Source organism: Heloderma suspectum, chromosome 3 (assembly GCF_057233095.1).
Source record: "Heloderma suspectum isolate Gila_16-S chromosome 3, 16-S_ref, whole genome shotgun sequence".
Lineage (NCBI taxonomy): Eukaryota > Metazoa > Chordata > Lepidosauria > Squamata > Helodermatidae > Heloderma > Heloderma suspectum.
This window is the reverse complement of record NC_139460.1, coordinates 138,949,378-138,975,087: the sequence shown is the minus strand read 5'-3', so window position 1 is coordinate 138,975,087 and position 25,710 is coordinate 138,949,378. Positions and strand designations below refer to the sequence as shown.

The 25,710-nt window shown below is 45.0% G+C and overlaps 1 protein-coding gene across 3 annotated transcripts in view; it reads left to right on the top strand.

Annotated features, from left to right (window-relative positions):
- The window catches only part of CLYBL (citramalyl-CoA lyase), a 344,460-nt gene extending 321,268 nt beyond the window's left edge, over positions 1-23,192 (top strand). The window contains exon 9 of one of the 3 annotated variants that reach the window (XM_084844690.1): positions 22,750-23,192. The gene's annotated coding sequence lies outside the window, so the exon portion shown is untranslated. Of the gene's footprint in view, positions 1-6,392; positions 7,789-10,287; positions 10,961-22,749 lie in introns of those variants that run through there. The other 2 variants (XM_084844691.1, XM_084844689.1) reach the window with 2 other exon arrangements.
- Positions 23,193-25,710: the final 2,518 nt, after the last annotated feature.

Below are 25,710 nucleotides of genomic sequence, written 5' to 3'. Positions count from 1 at the left end.
TATTATGGTTCTGCCTTTTATAATGTGGAACTAGGCAGGCTCCTGTCATCAGAGCCTTTGCGCAGCCACTGCCGGCATGATGAACGCTTTCTGCAGTTCAGCAGCTTCATCTGCGCTGGAACGTCCAAATTGCCTGCATTCTCTGCCAGCTGAAAAGACATTGTCAGGCTAATGGGCAGAATCCAAAGTGAGCCTGCCAGGCAAACAGCAATAAAGCTCGCCCAGCACTGGGAAAGCTCCTGGCCAAGAGGCCAGGTGGTCTGTGCCACTTTTTCTTGAAAAGATTGTTGTTGTTGTCGTTGCTGTTTGAAATCATTAAAGAAAACAAAAGATGGCTATTACATGTGACATCTTGGAGGACCGCTCTGTTGCCCCAAGACTGAATGCCGCCAACATACCACGTCAAAGCAGCGACCAGCTTTGGACAAGAATGTTGACAGCTGGCGGAAAGAGCAACATTGACAAAGATGAAAATGGCACACTGTCATCAGTTGCTTTGGAGCACACTGCAAATATCCATTTGCCTGCACCTCAACAAAGCAAAAGGGTTGCAATCGCTTTCTGAGCATTCAAACATGCAATGCAAAGAGGGCGACAAGATGCCAGCCAGGGTGCTGGTAGTTATGAATGACAAAATCCAGGTTCTTGTGGATCTGTGATTGCTCTTCAGATGTGACAAAACTGTGGCAACTTCACCTGCTGATCCTCTAACATGTGAGTGGCTAACTTCCATAGCCTCTATTCTGCAGACAGTGATCTGGAAATGTATACTGATCCCCCCTCCCGCGCCTTACATGTGGTCAGGCTTCATAATAATACAGTTGGCACAATGTAGCATTAATGATGCCAGAGACGTGTTCAGACGTGCTCATGTGTTCAGATGCAGCCAGAGCATTAAATCCAAAACAAGGTGTAACAAAGTTTGGAATCTATTTTTTTTTTTTTTCTGAAGCTTCACAACTTCGAAGCTTCGAAGATCATGCCTGAATTAGAAAAAAAACATCGCGGAGAAGCCACGGTTCTGTGAGGATAATGCCTTAATTAAAAAAAAAACATCCAGAGTGGGGGATAGGATGGGGTAAAACTTACTCTCATTTGAAGGGATAGAACAACCCCCTGCTCAATGCAGGAAGCCTGATTCCCAGGCGGTGGCCCATCCAACTACTGACCGGGGCCGACCCCGCTTAGCATCTGAGATCAGACAAGCGCGTGCAGGAAAACAGCACAGCACTCGAGTGTGAACCGAGCTTGCACATTCGATGAAGCACTGCAATGGGGAAAATGGGTGAGTGTGAATAATCACATTTTAATGCGAGAGTGTTTAACCCGACGGGACACCGAATACATTGCAATGACGGGCGCAATGTAGATCGGCCCCAGGACAGCTTGTGGTATTTGCTAAAAGGCATGAAAGCAGCTGCAATGACCTATCATATAAATCTGTTAAAAAAAAAAAACAGTGAAAACCACAGTACATACATACCAACTAAAGCCCTGATGCCAGCTTAACAAACTTCAATGGCCACAATGACCCTATGGACCTGTTATGTTGCTGTGATGCAAGCAGATGGTGCTCAGGGTTGGGAGAGGGATAGCAGCAAGTTTGTGGTTGAGATTTACTCAGGTGCGTGGAAATAACTTCAAGGATGTACCACTTCGGGCTTCAGTTGGAGGTTGCATGTTTGAATGCTAACACGCCTCAGCACGCATGTCAAGAAGAAAGCTAGGCTGAACCATTCACCTTCATGTGCTAATTTTCAACTGCAGTGAGATTTCTCCCCCCACCCCGCCACCTCTTTTTTTGTGTGAGGGAGCATTCAGTTGTGCAACCCCCATATCCACAGCCCCAAATGATGCAGTCCAAGAAAAGTTTCACCTCTGAACCCCCTGATTATATAAGCTGGTCCTAAACAAACAGCTTCACACCTGGAAGGGTGTTCCTGTGGTGCTGCTCTGAAGCAGCTGCCCTGCCAGGGGTGCAACAGACCAACTGAGCCCAGCATCTTTCCTCTGAAGCAGTGTGTGCAAATCTGTATCAGGCTCAGCATCCACTCCTCCTCTTCACCACCACCATTGTCTGGGCCAGAGAGAGAGGTAGGTGAGGTATTGAAGCATATTGCAATGGAGAAGAAAGTCCAGGATGCTCTTGCCAGTGGGCCCCTGCTGGGGTGTGGGCCCTTGGCAGGTGCCCAACCATGCCTACCCTTGATGCTGGCCCTAGATCAGTGGCATCCCCTCTTCAGGCATTTTCTCTTGCACTGGTCCAGTAGCCCTGAGATTAACATTAGCATGTGATGTCAAGCATGTTGAGGTCTACAAAGGTAATTAATTCTCCAATCATTTGAGCCAGCTTCCGAGAGCCAACCTTCTGTAGATTCTGAATCCTGTTTTGCCCGTGTCAATACAGTTGGAACATGCAGTGTAATCCTAAGCATATTTACTCAGAAGTAAATACCATTGAGTCATACTCCCTAGAAAGTGTCTTTAGAATTGTAACCTAGAAATTCTGTTTAAGAAAAAGATGTGATTATCGTTTCATAGCTAGCATTCCATATCCATTATAGTTTTGTTTTATTTTGTATTGCCAAACGCTACATTTAGAACAGGGTTCCTTAGGACCACAAACCAAATATGGTCCAACTGGGGTTCCAATCCAGCCCTCTGGGATTCCCCAGATCACCACGCCACCTTCCTGTGGCCACACCCCCTTTTCTCTGACTGCCAATAATTTGGTAGTTTTCCGGCTTCTGCATGGATGTTTCCCCATTCTAACCAGTTGAAATGCCTCTCCTAAGGCTTCGTTATTGGCAGACAGTACTTTAAGCTAAAATATACTGGTATTTGGGGTATTTTGGAGCCCACCCCCTTTTGTCATCAGCCCCACCCACCACTGGAATATGGCCCCCAAGGGCGTCTGAAATTGAATTTGGCCCTTGAGCTGAAAGAAGTTCAAGAGGTTCAGCACCCCTGATTTATAATATGTATGTGCCTACTCAGATGTAAGTCCCATTGGGGCTTACTCCCATGTAATTGTGTATAGGAATGAAGCCTAAGGCTGCAAATTCCAAGTATACATATTTGGAAGTTAATCCCCCACTGAAATCAAAATAATTTAGTTTATGTGCATTAACACACCACAAATGATTGTTAACATAGAAAAAAAATTCCTCCCCAATCCCCCCATATGACGTTTGCATTAACTGGCCAAAAAAAAAAGCATTGAATATAATCAAAATTAAGCATGTTTTGCCAGCTTGGAATTTCAGCAAGAATTTTCCTCCTTAAATTTGTTGAGCACTACTTGAAAACAGAGAACACAGCAGATGTCGCTGGAAAAGTATTGGCACCCCTGTCTTCCTGATCAGGATATTTTAGAAGTGGAAGCTTCTGGGGCATATTTGATGTTTAAAAGCAGAGGAATGTTGATATTTGAGATTGAAAATATTTTTTTCTTGTCTTTATTTTTACTGGCATTGTAATCCCTATCACCAGCATTTCAGCATTGACAGCAAAAGCTCAGCAAAAGCTTAAATCCACCCCAAACCATGAAAATTCACTCAAAACTTAAAACTCAAATATCACAATTGGAATTTAGGCATTAAGAACTCCAGATTTTTTTTTATTTTTTATGATGATATGCTGGTCTGAAAGGTAAGTGAAAAACTGAGTGTAATTTTTTCCCCCTTCCTGAAAATGCATTTCTTTTTCATTTCTTCATATCCTTTGCCCCAGGTATGTTTTCATCTGTCTTTGCAGCCACCTACATGTTCATCATGTTCCTAGCACTTTTAAACTTATGGATTCTTTTAAATTATTAATGAGATTTGTATCCTACACTTCGTCCAAGGAGCTCACAGCTGTATACATGGTTCCCCCCATTTTATCCTCATAACAACCCTGGGAGGTATGTTAGTCTGAGAGAAAATGACTGGCTGAGGCCATCCAGTGAGTTTGCACTGCAGCCCAATTCAAGTATAACACTCCAACCAAACCACCACACTGGCTAGCACATTCACCTTGATGTGCTAGCTTTCTAAGTGAGGGGAGTATTTATCCCACCACCTACAACTGACATTGTATGGTCAAAACAGAGCTGCACAAACATCTATACATCATTCTTAATGTATATATCAGCTTTCAGAGCGACCACCTCACCTCACCTCAACAACCATTAAATCACACAATATTTATACCCCAATTCATAGTAAAATGGAGAAATAGATGGAATGTTGGAGGAATATAGAAATAAGCAAAGGAAGTTGCATGCCCTTAAAAAAAAACCCCACCACCCTACATTCCCTTACTTAGGTTGCAATCCTATATGTACTTACATGGAAGTAAGGTTCATTTAAGTCAAGGGGGCTTAATTCTGAGTAGACATGTATAGGATTGCACCATTAGATGTTAAAACCTTAATACTTACTACTATACTCTAGGGCTAGATTTTCTCTAGCTTATTTTAGTAATGCCTGCCTTGGGATCATCATATGTGACATGGGATCCCACTAAAGAGCCAGGGAGGAGCCTCTTATCTAATATTGTAAAGCAGTTGCATGTCGTAACATCACACACCCCTTGATCTCTTTCAGAACTTGTATTTTCTTCAGTGTTCTACCCACTACCCCCACTGTCCCACATGGTCAAATCTCTAGTCTTATGAAGGAAGGAATGTGTTGACTTATGCTTCAATCCTATAGCAACTTACCTGGGAGTAAGTCTCAATGAACTCAATGGGACCTACTTCAGAATAGACATGTATAAGATTGCACCATTGGTTTATTAGGTGTTTCGTTAAAATATGAGAACCAGCCAATATAAGAGACTAGTTATCACCTGAGAGTTTGGTGGAAGGATAGTGGTCAAAACAACAACCCCACAGAGGCTTGCACATACCCTATTTTAATTTTGAAAGTGGTCACTTCAGGTGGCAGGACCATTATGTAGGTAGGAAGAGACACGCTGCCCTCACATCTCTGTGGGGCAAACGGTATCATTGGTTGTCACCCAAGTGGCCATGTTCAATTGGGAACAGGAAGTGCCAATCAAGCCACATTGGGACTAGGACCTCTTAGGGGAAAACATGCAGAGGGAATAGCATGAAGCAGCATGCACAAAACAATACAAGAGATACACAGAAATTTTGGGGAACTGCCTACTTAGTTGTTAAAGCTTTCCATCCACATACTCCTGTCTAAAAAAATTAGTAACCCTCACTCCGCCTGGCCTAAATCTCTTCTGCTGCAAACACTGGCCCATTCACAACTAGGGTCCCTAGCACTGCTCAAATGGTCAGACTTGAGTTTTTACAACTTTTATGGACAGCCACTTCTCCTCCCTCCCCCTTGCCCTCCAGCCACTGTCCCACAGAACCAAGTGGTCTCCTCAGCCCCTCTTTGCACAATTAGGTAATGGCGATCTGTCAATGGCACATACAGTATAAGATTAAGATAATGAGTTATTATTATTAATGAATTATTAGGCCATTCCCCGCTCTCCAACCCTGTTGGCAGCCCCAGGCCTCAGGAAATTACTCGCCCTTCATACTACTGAGGGGAGGGGAGAGCCTGGCTGCAAAGCCACAACTCCCAGCCAAGCAAGACTTCAAAGCAATGAGGAACAGATCTTGGGCCTCTGGATCTCAAAGACGAGTTTCCTAGTAAATAGCGTTGGTGAGGATAGCAGTAGGACTATGGTGGCAATAATTTGACTGTCTGGACATTGGGAGAGGAGCAAGGCACAACTTTTCTATGTTGTCTTGCCACAGTGGCATAGATTTGCAACCATTCTGGATGCGGCTTCCTTCTGTAGGGCTATGTGCAGCACTGGAGAGCTCAATGGGTGTGTGTGTGTGTGTGTGTGTGTGTGTGTTGGCAACTGTCATGCCAGGAAGAGCGGGTTTCTATGATGCCTCCCTTCACTCCATTCTCATCTTGGTTATTTATTTTTTTAAGAATCTGCCTCGCTTATTCTTTGCTCTGAGCTTTTTTGCTATCCTTTGAAGCTTGCTTAACCTTTTTTTTTAAAAAAAAAACCCACACATTTTATTATTCTTTTTCTAGCCAGATCAAAGAAGCTTCCATTGTAAAAACAACAACACATTTACTTCTCTTTTGGCAATTAAGTCATTGAGTGTGAGGAATGGGGAAGAAAAGGGAAGGCGCTCTGAACTAGGAATGACTCACTTTGCTGAACAGTAGAGCAATAAAGGCAACTCTCTAGGCCCAGCCAATTCAGGGACATCATGTGCCTCTTCTCCTAAAGAGAGGTTTTCCTTTGCTGGGCCTTTCAGGGGCATTCCAGGGAGGCATCATCTCTTGGGCTCAGCCATGGGGATAATATTGATGAATGCTGACAAAATAGCCTCAGTTCATTTTCTTTCATGTATCTTGCAGGAACTGTGTAGCCAGAGCTCCACATCTTTAATGAATCTGATCCTGAAGATATTTAGGTCACCCTTGACCCACCTGGTATTTGAGATATCGAATGTTTCAACTAAAAGACTTTATAGCTGTGTGTTGGGGGGGGGGGGTTTACAATGCAAAGCGTAATGGAATATGGTGATTTATCTTTTTGCTTCTCCTGTGATGTAAGAAGAGCAGGAAAAAGAAGAACAAAAGACTAACTTGTTACTATTACTTCTATCACCACTACCATGATTACGAATACTCTGCTACTTTGCTTTGTTAGAAAATGCAGTGAAGTACCTTGTTTCCCAAAGTTTCCAAGTACGCTTACCAGAAGACATATTATAAAGTGTGTACCCTATCATGGGTGCTGGACTGGGAGAGTTCCACAAGCAATGCCGAGCCTTAGAGTGCCTTCAAGCTTCTCTTGTGCTATTTGTACACACGTGTGTAAATGTTGTTAATGTGGGATAAAATAAAAAAGCTAAAGGGAGACAAATCTCAAATCAAATTCACAGTCTAGGGCAGTCTTCCACAACCTAGCATCCTCCAGATAGGTTTGACTACAACTCCCATTAGCCAAGCTAGCTGAGGATGATAGGAACTGTAGTCCTAACCCATCTGGAGAAAGCCAGGTTGGGGAAGTCTGTTCTAGGTGATGCAAATATTACATTCAAATTAGAGACATGGGAAACACAAAAGCTGAATTCTGCCTTTTTCCATCATGGAAGTCAAGGTGTTATGCATAGGGTTCCTAAGTAGTCTTTCATCCAGAAACTGACCAGACCCAAGCCTATTTAGCTTCACCAAGGTGGTGGCATCATGTTCCTTCAAGACCATGCCATGGGATTTAAGCACTGTCATTAACATATTTCAAGGATCCAAGGCCTCTTCGCCTACATTCTCTCCTTCCAAATTCCATAAAATAGACCTGGAAACTCTGCTAGCGTTATTATTCTCCAGATCAGAGATGACTCAAGATATTTTGATGCCTGAGGCTAAAAATACCCCCAGACAGTCAATAATAATGGATAACTTGCTGACCATTACTGGTCCCAAAACTGGTGACTTGCCCTGCCTAATAGGTAGGACTGAAGCGGAAAGAATAGTCGCTTGCCTAAAGCCACCTAGGCTGCCTAGAAACATACCATAGAAAGAGGATCACTGTGTTTTTTCCTTTCACAGAATAAGCACAGTTTCACTTGCCTTCACAATGCAATGAATAGGTTTAGCTACCAGTGATTCAAATGACTGCTGAATCAGTTGTCAGTCTTGCCTTCCCCCAATACTTCAACTGGACTATTTACTTTTTTTGTTATTTTTTAGGTGTTTGTACAATTATGTAATTAAAAAATTGCATGCATTAAAAAACACAATCAACTTTTTTAAAGTGTTAAAGCTGGTGTGGAGGCAGGGGTTTGCAATGTCACAGCTGCTAACCAACTGGTGCTGTGCACACGTAATTTCTGAAGCGAATTCACAGGATTGGTTTTCCCTGAAGAGAAAACTGTTTTCACAGACAGTGGGGCATGTGCTTTTCCCAAGCAGCCCCACCACTCAAGGAATGTTGTGTTTATATCAGGGGTGACAAACCTTTATACATTTCAGAGAAGCTCTCAGGGATTGCATTCCAGTGGTGGGCAGGGCCAACAGTGAAATGGACAGGGCCAGATGTAAGCCTTACCAATTTGAACATTTTCCCACCACACATACAAAGCATATTACTCATGAGTAACCCCGAATGCAACAGTTTCCATATGGCTGCAAAGCACACAGCTCAATTCAGTGATCGGAGATAAGAGTGTATTTGAATCCCTTTAAATACCATCTTATCTCTAATTACTGATTGGAGATAACAGCAGAAGAAGCTTGCAGGCCACAGGGGGAACCCCTGTGGGCTGCATCCAGCCCACAGGCCAGAGGTTTCCCATCCCTGATTTATATTGTGAGCTTGTGATGGAGCTGAGGCAAACTTTGAACTGTGGACTTCCAGGCACACATTCTTAGCCACTATGCTACACAATCTCCTGCATGTGAGAGCAGCTTGAGATGGTGTTTGGTGAATGGTGAATGGTGTTTGCATCTGTAAACTGAAGATAGGGGCCAATTTTTGCATGTTTTACACTGATTCACATGTCCCAGTCTCCCACTTTTAAATTGGATTTCTACCATTTATAACTGAAGGGATGCATTAGGGTCAGAAATGACATTCCTAGTGTCAGTTGTGAAAATGCCCTATGTCTACCATTTCATTTTAGGATAAAATGTGGATCTTTTCTATTTCCTCTCAACATGCCTTTTTGGAAGAGTCATCACCATCATACATGCTTCTGTCAAAGCTCCCTCACCATATTGCCTTTTAGGCAGGGGAGGACTGAGGGGAGGGGGCAAAGGCAGGAGGTGCTTTGGATTCCAGAGGGTTTCAGGTGCCAAGTATCTCAGGGCCAGGAGTAGCAATCAAGATAAAGTTGGGTTCAGTTCTGAAAACTGATAATTGGTTATATTTCTCCAGCCTCTGCAGGACATAACAAATGACAAATGCATCTGACATGTGAATGCTGCCAGCCTTGACAAGAGAAATGTGAGTGCTGACAGAACAAACAGAAATGAAAGCGGCTCAGTAAATATCCATTGCTTTGGGGCCATTATAGGGGAGATGGAATTGGGGAAAAGTAGCCCAAGATCTTCAGTTGATGATGAGAAAGAGAGAGAGAGAGAGGGAGGAGTGGGGGGCGGGGGAGAGGGAGAGGGAGGCACAAAGCCAGAAATGTGATTATGGGAAGCCTGAGTCCACTGGGCGAGCTATTGTGCCCTTTGGCTGGCCATTAGCACAATATTTCTGGCTGTGAATCTCAATTAAACTAAATAGAAGTAGTCCAGTCAGGGGTATCATTTAGGGACAGAGTGAAAGGGCATCCCCCTCCCTCCATATTTCAAACTACATGTAATTTTTCTTCAAATGCACGTAAATGTGGATGCATGGAAGCTGCTTATTCTAGTGTTTTAAGCTAGAGTTAAGGTTGATTGTTTCAGAAAGGCAGCCACATGTGTAGTCGTATATATACAGGTGTGCACACACCTATAGCTATGTCTACTAATGTTGAAGAACACAGGCATTAGTGTGCTGTTTTTATTTGTTAATTTCAGAATTGTAAAGTCAATCACTCTTGAGAAAGCATTCCTCCTAAAAAAAAACATCAGGAATAAATAATAAATTGCTAGGTTGAGGTATACAATGTATTAACAATACACACTCTAAAATATCTGAAAATGTCTGGCTAGGACTGGGAAGATCCAGGTTCAAGTCCCCACTCAGGCACAAAGCTCACTGGGTGAACTTCATTGCATTTCTTTCATTTCTATACTGCACCCAATAACCAAAGCTCTCTGGGCGGTTCACAAAAATTACAAAACAAAAACATCACATAAGAGACTTTTAACATACCACATTTTAAAACAATTTAAAACAGCTAAAAATAGTTATAATAAGACTTGGGCCAATCTCTCTCTCTTTTCCAGCCTAACCCAACTCACAGTGCTGTTGGGAGGATAAAATTTGTAGCAGGAGAACAATGTACATTGTGATGAGCTCCTGGGAGGAAGGGCAAGATTAAAATGTAATATAAAATATAAAGTGCAGTGCACTTGCTTGCAATTTAATATTGAATATATTCCATATACTTCCAACTGGAATATATGCTATAATATTTAATATATCTAATAGCTTGTTGACATCCCCTCTCCCTCAGTTTCTTTGTCCCTTCAACAAAAATCTGAAATCGTGTTTCTGGGTCTGAGAAGGACTGTCTTCTTCCATATGAACCTTCCTCAGAGCAAAGATTGCTTGCACTAGAGTCTCTTCTCTGTGTATCCCTTTCTTCAGGGTGAAGATGGTGGCAACCAGGGAAAAGGCCTTCTTGGTCATGGTGCCTCACCACCTATGGAATGCTCTCACCAGAAAGACTTCCCGGGGTGCCTTGACTTCAAAGTTTCAGGCATCACATCAATACTCTTTTATTTACCTAAGCATCTTTGCTGTTACTCAGTGTCCAGGGAATGTTTACACTGAAGGATTTGATTTTGCTCTTTTATAAACTGGGGTTTGATTCTGCTGCTGGTGTTTTATATATATAGGAACAGAATGAAAACACACACATAGAGCAACAGAATGAAATTATACAATATATGCTGTCACATTCTGTTGCATACTTGATTTCTTCTGTTTACGGAATACTGCTTTATACCTGCATTGCAAATTTGTTTAAAATTGAGAAATAGGCTAAAATTTCCAAAATAAATTAATAGATAAACAAAACATTTAAATAGAGATACCTTTTACATTTTAATAAAATGCCATTAAGGCTGCAATCCAATACACACTTCTCTGGGAGCAAATCCCACTGAACTCAAACACATGCCTAGGATTGCACTGCAAAAAAATAAAATAAAATTACAGAAGTTGTGTTGTTTCCAAGTGTTCAAAATTGATTTCAACCAGAAGGATTTAACATATTAAATGACCTTATTAAAATACCATTCAAATTGAATAGAACTACAACATAAGCGTCATGCCCAAGTCCTTGTCAATCATTGCATTACTGTTTTCAAATATGTTTGAGCGTTAGCCACCTTGGGCATATCATTCACGTTTTGATAGCTTATCAGTCAATCCCAGTGGACTTTTACTATTACATTTTCCATTGGGCAACAGTCCTCATCCAGGTGCATTTCATTCACTGGGCAGAATCGTGGAGGTCCAGGAGGAGTAAGTTTTACTTGCAATCAAACAATTCTGCCTGCATCTTTCTCCTTACAGCTCTGCAAGCAAAAGGGCTAAAGGTTTACTGTTTTCTTTAAATGAGAGCTGGGACTTCAGAGACACAGAATATGCCTTCCATTCCAGGCCTTGTGCCCACCTCCATCATCCTCTGACTGGGTTCAGTGGGGAGAAGAGAGGAGGTTTGATGGTGGAAAATAAAACGCAAAGGTTATTTTCCTTGCACATTAGAAATTAGACTACTAGTATTGGCAGTGCTGCAGAAAACACTGTCTGGGCTTGTAGTCTGGTTCAGCCTTGGCACACTCACAAGATTTGCTTTAGGTTCATGCTCCTTAGTCCCATAAAATAAACAGTAACCCTCCAGGGATGTAGAAAAGTTTATATATATATATATATATATATATTCATTCCCCTGTTTTTGTTTTTAAAGACTAGAGCCTTTAAAGACTAATGCTTTGGGCCTGGCCATGGCTGATTTGTTACTGCTTTTGTTCATGATTTTAAAAGGGAATTTTTATTTCACCTCGGAGAGTCTGCATTTTTGTGGGATTCCAATATTCCTTAATTAGGCGCTGTCTCTTGACAGAGAGAAAAGATGGCTTTTAATTCATTTTCCTTTGCCATTTCCATGCCTTTCACATTTAATAACAAGGCAGGGAAATGTTAACCAGCTGCTATAAAGCGGATTGTATACTATGTGTTCAACTGAGAAGGGAGCACAACTTTCTGGTTTTTCTGTGTTGCCAAACTAGGAGCTAGAAGAAATGGAAGATCCAAAAGAAAATTAAGGACTCGGGGTATGTGACTCAACTAGTCCTTGAAAGGCCCCCAGCTCTTTCACCTTTTGTGCCAGCACTTAGTTATATTTTCGAAGGGTAGAGTGGAGATAAAATTGGGGAGGGAGACAATTGGGGGATGGGGCTTGTGGATTTCATTAAGGCCCCTACATTTCCCTCTATAATTTAAGCATGTCATTTAAAAAGGTTCCCAGTATGGGTAGCAGTCAAGAGCATGAGCTATAAGTTAGGAAGTCCCTAGTTGAAACCCCTGCTCAGCTGTGACTTCTTTGGTAGTTTTAGGCAATCTACTGTCACTTAACCTCCACCCACCTCTCCTCCATAGCACTAGGAAAAGAATACTGGCCCACCTGTCAGGGTCACTGACAGGATTACTGTGGGAAGCACATTGAACAAACTGTATATATACTATGGGGGGGGGAAGGGGTAGTCAGATGATCAGGCAAATGGGAATGAATGTCTCAGGTTGCAATTCTAAGCACCAGGCTACAATTCCCATGCTCCCTTGGCCATGGTGATGAGGGCTGTTGAGAGTTGTAGTCTAAAATATCTGGAGGGTTACCTACCCCTGCTATACACACTTACCTGGGAGTGAATCACATTGAACTCAATGGGGTGATCTTCTGAATAGACATGTACAGGGTTGTGCTGTTAAACAGGTTTTGGAATCCTCTTTGTCAGATGAGACAGACAACTATAAGATGCTTCAATAATATAACTTAATCAGTGTTTGCTTATATAAATATAGTGTCTTCCATGGTACATTTATTTATGTATTTATTACATTTCTATCCCATCTTCCTTCCATCCTGAAATTCAAGCTGCCTACATCTGGTTCCCTCTCTAAGCACTGACCTGTGCTTAGCTTCAGCAAGGTGGCTGCCTCATGCGCCTTCAGACCATGCCTTGGGTATAGAAGCATAGTATAATTATATAGTATATACGTATACTATACTATAGTGCAATCCTATGCATGTAGGTTCAGAAGTAAGCCCTATTGTGTTCACTGGGACTCGCAAGTAAATGTGTATAGGGTTGCAGCCTAAGTTTAGATAAAGATGGCTAGAGAATATATCAGATAACTACACAGATAATAGTGATGGAGGAACAGAGAAGTCTCATTTTAAGAGAGGAAAATAACTTTGAAATAGAGATAATCGCCCTTTATGGAACTGGTGCACTGTAAACTTTAGATATTTAAATTATTTAACTAACCAGTTTATTGGTTATGTTATTTAACTTATCCAGAAGGAGACCCTTTAAAAGAATTTACAATAAATTTAGGACATGCCAGGACAGTGTGTGTTTGTTTGACCCTTGATCTGAAATTGTTTTGAATTGTTCTGTAGTCAAAATCCCCCACCCCCTGTCACACATAGGGCCATTCCCATCATTGAAATCCAAGCACGGATTCTGTTCAGGAAGATGTTCATAGCAACGAGCTTCGACATGGTAAGCAAAAGTAGTTGAAAGAGGCGAAAGAAGGGGCGGGAAGCCCTTGAATTATTTTCCCCCAGTCCCAGTTAAAAACCAATTTGTTAGTAAAGGGTCAATGAGCTGGATCCAACCTATTAACGCTGCCTTTAGAATTTGAGCCGCAATTTGTTTACACAAAGCACAAAAGCGATATAAAATGGAGCTCCATGCACGAGCGTGCGCGTGCTCACGTCTCCCCATCCTTCTTGCAAAACCGTGCCACAATCAAAAGTAATGTCGTCTGTCAATGGAAAATGCCCCTTTGAATATGCATTTAAAATAACAGCAGCAGCAGCAAAAGACATCTTGGCGTCCTAAGTTGCTTTGAATCACCCACCTTTGTTCCCATTTTGTTTTGATCCTAGCGTGTGTTTGTTTTTTAACCACTATGTAAACGGCTTAAACCCCCGACATTCAGGTTATGTGTGAGATGCCGGCCAAGGCTTTGGGTTGCAGGTGTGATCAGGGGAGCTGGACACTTGGATCTGTGTTTTTGAAGGCTGCCTGCACCCTTATTTTGAAGTAAATAAACACCGAGGGAACTGCTTTACAGGGTCCCAGTTTTTTGCTTCTCTTAACTGGACATGGGTACGATCCAGGCCAAGGAAGTCAGTTTAAATACCATTAATTTCGGTGAGAGCGTTAAGCACTTGCTTCAATCTTCCTCCTTGAATTGACGGGGAATTTTTCGAACTATTTAATTTTGACAGGATTGTCCTTATGTACGCCGGAGGTACGACAAAACACAACCACAACAGCATGAATGTACTAAAGATTGGTGTGTGAAGCAGATTTTGGAAGCCAGTTCTTCCTGGCCCCCTTCCATAGGAAATCCTCTGACTGGCTCTGGATTGGATCCGCTTTGCAATCGTTTCCGTTTACATGAGTTTCTCCCACTTCCCGCTCTCAAAGTAAGTCCCGGACAAGAATTGGGGAGAGGAGAGAGAAAGTCCGCACAGAAAGGAGGAAATTTCTTAAGGACTAAATCGCGTAGAAGACACAACGATCGACTTGTAAACCAGTCCCTACTACAAGGCTGAGAAGGCTGAACGAGGGCAACGGGTTGTTGTCACGGGACACCATCCCAGATCAGACAAGGGGCGGGGGGGAGAGAAAACAAGAAAGAACGCCTTGGGATAGGGTGTCTCGCCTACCCTGCCTCATATTTGCGCACTGGGAAGCTGGAACAGAAAAGGGGAGGGCTCCTGGTGGGTCCTAAAAAAACACTCCCCCTCCCCCGCTCAATCAAGGTACAACCTTTGTCTTCGACTTCTACAACTGATGCAAGCACCACGAGTTTAATGGGTTTGTACGAACTTTGTCCACCCGGGATCACTCAAAACAACCAACCAAACAAACAAAAAACCAACTCTCCCTTGTTCGGTCTCTCAACAGAATATTGAGAGATGGCTTACAAACTTCATATCTTCATAAAGTGAGTTTCTCTGAAAACATGGCAAATCACGCACCCCTAAAGCGATGGAGATATAAAATTAACCCCCCCCCCGCGCGCTCTTCTATTCTTTCACTACCCGAATTATTTTACAACCCTTATTACCCCGCAAGGGTTTTAGTGACCTTAATTTCCAATTACCTATGGTGGTAATCGTAATTTTGATTTTACTTTTAGATAATTTACTGGGTTTTTTAAAGATTACTGGCCTCTTCCTTGTTTTTCTTGGCCTAGTTTAAATCCTTACATTTATTCTTTCGTGTTTGCCATCCCCTTTCGTCGCCTTTCAAACGACTCCTCGGTGGGTACACTTCTAGGGAAGTAATTTGAAACGGGATGGAAGTTACTCCCGAGTAACCACCTTTAGGAACTAGGATTTCAGATTCATTTTCTATTTCAGACCAGACGATATTATTCTCAAGAGGTTTCCCACACAGGCTTCGATTTTTTGTTTTTCCCCCACTCCCCATTTTAATCGGCTCTTTCGGAAACACTTTCAACCAACCTCCTTTTCCCCCAAACGATCGGGAGGAATGTGCGACTTTTGATCTCGTTGGTTTTATTTGGATTCCAGAGACACGTGATTTGAAGTTCTTAGAACAGAGCCTGCCCGGCTAATCTCGTTTCATTTTGATCAGTCGCGTTGGAGACAGAAATAAATGTGGGGGTGGCGGGACCTTACAGAAAACGCCACCGATTAAGTGTAGATTTGCAGTGTCTGAAATGGCCCATTTAAAACAGGTAACGGTCAAGGCTGCCAAAGAGGGATTTCCTCCCCCCATCCCCCAACCTCTGTTGCATTACGTAGAACACATTCCGAGTTTCCCCCACCAAGGACTTTGGAACGATTTCATAAAGTCCTTCCTGAGTATAATCGGACACGACTGAAATACTTTCCTTTTTCAGTGAAATAGTTTTTCCCGAAATAATTTTGCATTTTCTTCAACGGAAAAACACTTGCAGGCAAACTGGATATTCAACCCAATTCGAATCAGATTGTTAGTGAAAGAGTACAAACTATGCAAGGGGGAGAGAAATGAATCTCTGTAGGTAAAATGAAATCCTTTCGCTTTTCCCTCGGAAACAAGAAAGGCGGCCAATCGCCGCAGTAACATTTTGCTTGCTGTATTAACTTATTTCCTCGCTTGTTAGTAAAACAGGTGTCAGTTTACACAGAAGAACACTGCTCTTTCTTGTCTGCTTTCAAGTTATCGGATCCCCGACCCTGCGCCTGTTAGTAAAACATTAACCCTCGCATTGAACCCGATGGGTGGTGCAACGCTGGACACACGTTGGACTTGGACGCGAAACGTCTCAGTTTACTTAGAGTGCAATCCTATGCAGGTTTAGACGGAGAAAAGTCCTACAATGCTGGGAGTTGCCGGAGGTTTCTCCATCTAAACATACAAAGGATTCTGCTCTTTCAGGCGTTGCAACAGAACGTTCGCGCCCATCACACCCTTTTAACCCATTCGTGCTATTTCCGGATAAGTGGGTCGTGGGGAAGTTCCTATCAGATATTCCCAACAGGAAATGACCTGGGATCGCGCTCACTGCTCCTGGTTGCATTTTTAAGAATCACTTGGGGGGACTGCGGGTTTTCCCTTTCCCACCAATGTTGCGTTTAAAGAACTTTAAACCTGGAATAAATATGATGATCCGATTCCAACTAAGACCGTGATGGAGCCCGACATTAGTACTTTGAAACCCCACTTATTTCGTTGGAAGAGAGAACTGAGCGCCTGAACTCGGCTTTTCGGTTTATATTAGCGGGCACTGAACGTCCTTACATTTGGCTGGATCGAACTCCATGCTTCCTTGGAAGTGGGTCTCCTCGGTTTCCGGTGGGACTTAAATTCCCACTTCCAAATACTTCCAAATTAAGTATCCTTTTGCCTGCCATCCCAATCATCAGCCAAATTGTGCTGATTACACAAGGGGGTCACGGGGTTCTCTTCAACGTCGTTGATTTGCATGTGATAAAGCTGGCTCCGCCAGTCCACTGACCAAGACTGCGATCCTATGTCCACTTGGGAATACGTTCCACAGAAATGAGTTGGACTTATTTCTGCGTAAACATGTATAGGATCGCGTTCCATTTTTCTTAGTCCTTAAGGTGTCACAAGACTCGTGGCCAATTTTGGTCCAAGAGCCTAACAGGAAGGACTACCCCTTTGTAAATGATCGTAGCGTTTGAAACAGTTGTGGATTCCGTTTGGGTGGGTGCGCGCCCACGGGCTGGCGTGCTGACTAGACTGAGCAAGTTTTCTATTCCTGCTGCCCCTCCAGTCCGGCTGCGGCAGCCTCGCCCGCGCCGTGACTCCGCCCTTCGAGGCAGCGCCTATGTTAGTTTATCCTAAGGAAAGTCTCCCCATTAGCAGATGGCGTTGAAATTAGCAAAAGTGGAACGTTAAGCGACCTTTGGGTCTTTTTGCAATCGGGGGCTTGTTTGGGTTGTCTGAGGGCCACTTAGAGAATACCCAGAATATATCTATCTATCTATCTATCTATCTATCTATCTATCATCTAGTTTTCCTTCGTAAGATATTAAACAGCTTCCATAACCGGGTTTGATGCAGTCAAACCTTCCTGCGGATTGGGCCCCGATGGCATCCAGATTAGCATGTGCAAATATCGTTGGAATCAATGGGACTAGTAAATTAAGCACGGCTGGCCCTTTCGATTACCATCAGGCGTTCCTAACTTTCTCCGGATACCGCCATATCAATATCGCCCCTTGGCATTCAGTTTAGAGTGTAGATTATTTGTCTCTTTGATCCCACAGAAGGAGAGGCAAACTCTCGTTTATAAAGAGAAGTTCTTGGATTAAACTCAGTGAATCCTCCTTGAAGGCAGCAGAGTTTTGAGAGACATAGATGCTAGAGTCAGTCCAACTGCGCTCAGTGGGGTTGCTTCCCTGGGATGATCACCACGCGGGAGGGAATTCGGTTTCTAACTGCAGCATGGATCTAGCTTCAAGTGAGATCATCTCCCGTATTGGACCCAGTTCGATTGAAGCATTCCAGTGAAAGAATTCCAAGCGTTGGGCTGCTTTCAAACAAACACACACTCACACACACAAATACACACACATCTTCGCAAAGGAAGACTATCTTTTGGCAATTTCAGCCCGCCGCAAAATTTACAATTGGAAGTCTTCCCCCCCCCCCCCCAGTGTTCCTAACAAACATTGGACCAACAAAAGATTATCTGGTATCCTATTTTTCCCTTAAAATAAAAGTTATGTGTTTATGGCACTTGGTCACCCTTAAACCTCGCGCTCTTCTTTTCTATCCTTTCCAGGTGTGTGCTGTGTGTGACTGTGTCTCACTCACAATTCACAAACATACACCTACGCAGTACTACAACCCTAACTGCCATCTATTTCCCGCGCGTTCTTTCTTTCCTCCCCCCCCCCCCTTTTCACTAGATCTGCAGTTCTAAGTACATTGGAAAATCTCGCCCGCCTTCCTCCTCCCTTTAATATCGATCGTTCGTTAAGTCTAGGAAAACCACTCCGGTTCCACGATCGTGTCAGGGGAGTGCACCCGTTTTTTCTTTCTTTTTTTTTAAAGACATGTGAATTCGAGTTAACAGCCAGGCTTGGGGGAAAGGGCTATAGACTTTACGCACCCGCACACGATCGAATTCACGTGGAGAGGCAGGCGAAGTGGGACGCAGACACGCAGCGAATTAAAATCCACCATCCTGCGCTCTACCTGAGCAAAGGGCAGCAGCAGCCCACGAAGGGATCATCCACAAAAATGCCCCCCACACACACACTTTGAGCCCTTGGCCTCACCGACACACGCACAGCCTGACCCAATTGAATGGGGATGTCGGGTTGGGCGACTTTTCTCACCCTGCTCTTGTACACACGCATCAATACGTACAAACGCCGGTCTTGCCCAGAGTCCCTCCTCCCACACAGCGGGCACACCGCACACACACAGAGAAACCCTCCCCCGCGAGGTCCAGCTATCCCCGCCCCTTCACACACACACTCACATTCCGGACTTTCATCTTGACTTTTCGGGACAAAAAGTGTTTGTCCGAAGCTAGCAATGTTTACATCATCAGTAGTAGTAAGTAACAGTAGTAGTTGTACACATAAAATTGTGTACAGAGTATTTGACAATCTTTCACCTTAATCCTGAGCACATTTACTCAGGAAGAGTAAATAAGAAAGAAGGCTTAGGGGGCACTTACTTAAGTCTGGTATGCCTTGTATGTATGCAACGTTTTCCCCGGAGAGACGGAACACTTGGGGGGCGGGGGAGGTGTCTTCACTGATAACAAAAGGGCAGCCCTCTGTTTTAAAGCGGGGAGAGCTGGGCCTGGGGAGAAGTTATATATTTCTAAGGAACTAAGAAGGGGGGAGCGAACCAAGGCACGTTTGGTTAATGCTTCCCTCTTATGTTAAGAGATCGGGAAGTCCATTTGCTTTTCTCTCTTCTTAAGGCGAATGGAACCAAAGTCCGGCCGCGAACGACCAAACACAGTTACGCGGAGGTAGTGCGCATTGGTTTCCAGGAAATTACCGCCAAGTACAAACGCGTGCTTGGAATGAATGGCTGGCTGGCTGGCTGGCTGGCTCTCCCCCTCTCTCGCGCACGCGCACGCGCACACTCACACCAACAGAGCCCTTGTCCACGCCTAGGGCCGCACAAGGAGGCCGACACGGGCCCCTCTGATTGGCTGCCGTGGCTCGTTCTCTTTGCACACTCTCTCACACTTGACGCTGATGGGGACCCTTTGACACGATCCCTCAGCCCCCTGCCGCGAAAAGGGTGCTCTGTTAAAAATCCACGGAACTGACAGACAGATGTGAATGTACGTTAGGGGCCTGGGTGCGGATTTTTCTTCGCCTACGTCTTACATTCGATCGGGGTTTTGATAAGCTGTTCTCCCCTGCCATTCCTTCCTAATTCCTTCTCTTCTTCTTTCCCTCCACCTCGTTTGCTTCTGGGGTTGTATCCAAGGTTAGTCCTACTTAGAGCAGACCCACTGAAATGAACGGTGCTTAATGGGATACCACCCATTAGACACTAGCCTTTGTCTCCTCCTCATTCTCGCTTTCAGAAATTACCTTGGTTCAGATCTACTCGGAAGAAAATTCAACATATCTAATGGGACTTATTTCTAAGTGATAGGTTTAGAAGCCTCGAGTTTGTTTTTTGCCGCGCATGTGAGTGCTTAAGCTGGAATGGGGGGGGGGGGCGCAGTTAAACTGAAATTCGTGAGACTGGTGTAAAAAGCTGTCTGGCCTTTGCCTGCTTTGCATTGCCTCGTTTGCATTCCCATTCCGACCAGTGGCGCCGTCAGGGCAGGACTCTGGGGCAGAGGTTAAGGGCCCCACTGGGCAAGACGAGGGGCCCCCCAAGGGCAGCAGGACTGGCGTACCACATTTTAAACGAAGTGAAGCAGACCCATTACCATCTAAAGAACACCCCCACCCCCGCCCGTAAGACCACGAAGTCGCGTCCAAAATTGCTTAACAGAATTACTGCCTCTGGTCCTTTCAAAGCTCGATTAGGGCTGCAGTCTCACACTTACCTGAGAGTGAGTCCCATTGAAATCAGTGGGCTTACTTCTGCATAGACATGTATAGGATTGCCCTGTAAGACCTGAAGGTTCCCCTCTGTTAAACCAAAAGAGGCGCTGCTTCGCCGCCAGTCCCGCTCAGTGCCCGGTTCACGGGACTCTCTTCCCACCCCGTAGCTCCCCCGGATTACTTACCTCGAACTAAGCGCTAAATGGGCTGGCGGAGTAACTGGTTTAATTAAGCGTTTTCCGGAAGCTCGCAGGGTGAGATACTGGAGGAGCCCCAGAAAATACCGCAACTCTTCCTCAAACACTTAAAAAAAGAAATCCCTCAACGACACTTAGGTTTGACCTAGAGAGCTCAGTCCCGGAACCTGTTAGCTGTAGTATATGTGAAGAAACCATGCTGGCGTGGGCGCCTCTGATCATGTGCAGAGTGCCTCCGCAACCCAATTTCCCATCCAGAGGGTACGTCTAGGATAAGTTCTTTCAAGTCAGCTGAGGTAGGTTTAGACCGTACCATGAACCTCACCAGAAAGAAAGAAAAGCAGAATTCTTCCCAGCCCCGGGAATCGCCTAGCAACCTCTGTGCAGCTCCCCCCCTTGCTGTGCCGCTACGACCCCGCTCACTCACCCCGCATCCCCGCTGCATTCCCACGAGCGCTGCTCCCGCGTCTGCTTTCGAGAGCCCTCCTGAAATCCCTTCTAAGGCTGACCAAGCGGCTGCCGGCTCTTCCTCCCATCCCGCCACCTCCCCCGCTCTCCACGCCGCCACCAGCAGCAGGTAAGGAGGAGATGCCGGCCTGGGACTTTGGCAGGGTGCCCGGGAGTTAGTCGGGCGGGGGAGAGGGCTCCTCTTTGCTGGGACGCTCACTCTTCAAAGGGGCCTGGGACGGTGTGGAGAGGGGGCAGGGAGAGACAGACTCACAGCTCTTATTTTCTACCACACAAAAGTTTTGCAGCCGGTTGAAGTCAACGCGCCAGTTCTGTTCCTGCACCGCTTTCCCCGGAGGGAGCTGTCTGGAGATGCACTTTCTTTCCCCTTTGTGTGTGTGTGCGCGCGGGCGCGCGCCCCCGCGCGCCTTCGGCCCAAGTGGCTTGGGAAGGAAAGCCTTCCTTCGCCCTTCTATTATCTGAGCAGATTGGGAGCCCTTTCAAAGCAAAGGAACAAACAAACGGTGCCTTTCCCTGGGCGGCCGCGGCAACAAGTCCAGGGAACCCCTGCTCTGCCGCCTCTCCGTCCATACGTCCACCCCACCCCCCTCCCCTCTTTCTCTGGCCTGCGAATCCGAGGCCCTGGGAGAGACAGAAAGACCCTGGCGTGCCCTTTCTCTCGGCAATCAATATCTCTCTCCTTTGTCGGGGTGAAAAGGAGAGTCAGAGAGGAAGAAAGGAAAGTCCTCAAGATTTACCATCATCTGTTTGTATTTGTTTAACTCACAGAGCGCGCTGATTGACATGTGCCTTTCATCCTCTGGTACTTACCCCGAGAAGTGATCAAGCCCTGCCCTTTGCTCTTTGCTGACCCGAACCCCATCCCCCTTTCGCTCCTTCGGACACGTTTGCAGGGGCCGCCGACGGTGGGATCCCGCCCTCTTTCCTTTCTCCAGGCAAAGTGAAGCCTTTCCTCCCCAGTCCCAATTCAGGACAATTGCAGTGCAAGCCTACGCATGTTTACTAGGATGTAGGCCGAACCACGTCCATTGGGACTTGCTCCCTTTCAAGTAGTGTGTTTAAGACGTCAGTTTTAACCACGCGCTTTTCTCTCACTCTCTCTCCTCCTCCTCCTCCGAAATCAACAATACTTGAAATCAACAATACAGCTCTGTATTATCACCCAACAGCCTTGGTTGGGTGTTAGTTCTACTGAAGTGAATGGGTCTTGATTCCCAGAAAATGTGCTTAGCATCATGGTGTTAAAAGGTCATTTACAGGAAAGTAAATTCCATGAGGTTCAATGGGATTGGCATCCAAAGAGAGAAAGGAGAAGAGTGGGCAGTGTAGATTTTACATGGTATGCATAATTTCTGAAAACGCTGCCTTCCAATATGTTGCTTTCCAAGGTTAAAATATAGGAACCATTCTATGCTTATATTTATGCAATGCACAATTTGCTATCATTTTCAGATTTTTGACTGGATTTCATTTGATATCATGGTCCTAAACATATCCACTTGATTTTTAGTGTATAGGCTCCCAATCATAGGGAGTGGCTAATGCTCATGTGCTTGTTTAACTTGCAGCTGTGACAAATGCAAGCTATTTATTTATTTATTTATTTAAAATTATTTTTAGGCTGCCTTAAGGGTAAAACCTGAGGATACCTGAGAGAGTGCCTTCTTCTTTACCAACCTGCCCGGTCACTGAGGTCATCAGAGAGCATGTTCCTGGTAGTTCCACATGGACCTATGGCCCGGTTGGTCCACCAGGAAAAGAGCCTTCAGTGTGGTGGCCCCCTTCCTGTGGAATTCCCTGCCTTTATAGGTCAGGCAGGCACCAACATTGTGTTCCTTCCTGCACCTCCTGAAGACGTTGTTCTTTCAAGAGGCCTTCCTTGCATGACTTTCTTGCATTGTTTGTTAAATTCCACTTTATTGGGGTTTGTGTTTTTTAAAATGTTTTAATTCTTTTAACCTGCTGTTTTATTCTTTTACTGTGTTGTTCACTGCTCTGAAATCTTCTGATGTGAAGCAGTATATAAATATTGCAAATAAATAAATAATAAATAAAACCCACTCAAGGTGTCGTACAGCATTAAAAAACCATACAAAAGTATACAAATAGACAAATACATATATATAATAAAATACTCTAAAAATGGGCTACGCCCATAAAACCTGCTGTCCACAGATTACGGGAAGGCCAGTGAAAACAGATGGCTCCTTAGAGCCTTCCTGAAGACATGCAAAGACGCAGCCAATGAACCTTCGATGGAAGCTGATTCCAGCCTTAGTCATTGGAGAAGAGTTCTGTGCACCTAGAAAGCTTCCTTTCCTATTTTAGCAACTCCACTCAGTCTCTAAACTATTTGGCGCCTGAATTTGTTTAGTTTTCATACTGAACCTTCTCTTATAAGTGAAGCCGAGGAACTCATCTGTCTATTCATCCATACTACATAATCCGAGCCAATTTCAGAGAGGTTTTGTTTTGTTTGGGTTTAAAGAAAGCAAAGGTAGTCATGTTGATCCATAAGAAAAAAACAGCAAAGTGCACAGTTGGGCAATACCTTTATTAGGACCAATCAAAATGCTACAAAATAGTGAGCAAGCTTTCGAGTTCTCCAGAACTCTTTCTCAGGCTGGATGATACGCAAAGCAGGGTGTGGGGAGAAGGGGGGAAAGTAAAAGTATAAAAAATGAGGCTAGATGTTCTTGCCATGTGTGGCTACAACATCTAGCCTATTTTTTAAATGCTTTTGTTTTTCTTTTACCCCTACTTTGTGTGTCACCCAACCTGCTGAGGAATTCTGGGGAAATGGAAAGCTTGTTCACTATTTTATGACATTTTGGTTGGTCACAATGAAGGTATTGGCCAGCTGTGCACTTTGGAGTTGTTGTAGGTATCATAGAATCATAGAATAGTAGGGTTGGAAGGGCCTACAAGGCCATCAAGTCCAACCCCCTGCTCAATGCAGGAATCCAAGTCAGAGCATCCCTGACAAATGGCTGTCCAACCTGTCTTGTATCTTTAAGAGAAAGTGCTTCCCACCGCTGGAATGTCTGCATGTGTATTTGGAAGCAGTGGCTAGTCCTTGGCTCAAACCAGGCCTTTGCCATGAACACTCTAGGTGACCTTAGGCAAGGGTCTCTCTGCCAGCCTAACATTTTCAATATTGGGATAATACTACTAGCCTACCTCACAGGGCCGTTGCATGGGTTACAACAGGATAATGCTTTGGAAGCGCTTCAAGAATTCTAAAGTGCCATGTGTGCTTTTGATATTTCTTCTACTATTGCCGTTGCTACAGGATTACAGCTTTAGCTTTCAGCTTCCTTTCTTTGAAGCCTCTCTGCCCGTCATCCTCCCCCCACCCCCGAAAGTGATGAAAGTAGCTATCATGGCTAAGGCTCCAATTCTACGCCCACTAACTTCGTAGTAAGCACAGGCGAACTCATCGGGACTTATTTCTGAGTAACCATACATATAAGGATTGCGCTGCACAAGACGATTTCTTCCTAACAGCGAACCGAACATGGGGTGTCCATTTCACCATTTCCTCCCCCTCGCTTACCTCCGCCACCCCCTCAGCTTATCGCAAGTAAACCTGTAGGTCCCCTGCCTTCCTAGTTAGTGCGGTCATATGTGATGCTAGTTTTACTATCGCCGCATTTCCACGACCTCACGACGCTGTGGAGACCAGCGGCTTAGCCTGCACCTGAACTGAACATTTTCAAGCCTGCCCCCAAATCTAGCTGCGGCCCACAAACACACGCGGCCTGTTTGGGGAGCGACGACTGCCTGCGGAGGAGGTGTCCGCCCGTCCGTCTGGGACAGGAACCGGTCTTCATTAATTTGACGCCAAACGAAGTCCGCGTGCCACTTGTTCGCACGACACAAGCCTCTTGAACATGTGCAAACACACAGCTTTGTCCTTCCTAGGGGCTTGTTGGCTCCTTATTCAAGGGCTCTCCTGGGCTCCCCCTTCTAAGAAAACCCCTCCCCCCGCCCCCGTTTTCCTTTCTTCATTTTCCTCGATTAAATGGCGTTTTTGATCGCTATATTCGCCTTGTCTTTAAAATCCAGTTTGCCGGTAGCTTTGAAATGATAAGTGACACTTCTGCTCCCCTCCCCCCCCCCCGCACCACCCCGTCTCAGGATTGTGGAGAGCGGCGCTTTCTAGCGAGCCACTGAGAGAAGACAAAGGCCAGGCGAGCGGGAGCCGGAGCCGCCTTAATTAACAGCCCCTTGGAAAGTGGGAGCGAGGGAGAGGAACTTCCAGGCCGCAGCGGCTGGCGAGCGCCTCTCTCCAATAGCCGCAGCCCCCCACCCCTCCCCTGGTGTCAGCTTGCATTTATAAGGCCCGGCGCTGCGCAAAGGCCCAACTGGTGCTACTTTCTCCGCGAGCCCATTCTTTCTCCACGGTGCCCACGACCAGAGAGAGGGGCCTTTTGAGGCGACAACGGCAGCCTCTGAGGTTCCTTGTCGGGGGTGGGGGGGCGGCGTATACTCAGAGCCTGGGGAGGGGGAGATGCTTATAACTCTTGTCGAACACTGGCGCTGTCAAGGCGCAGCTAACAGGCGCGGCCTCCAAAGCAA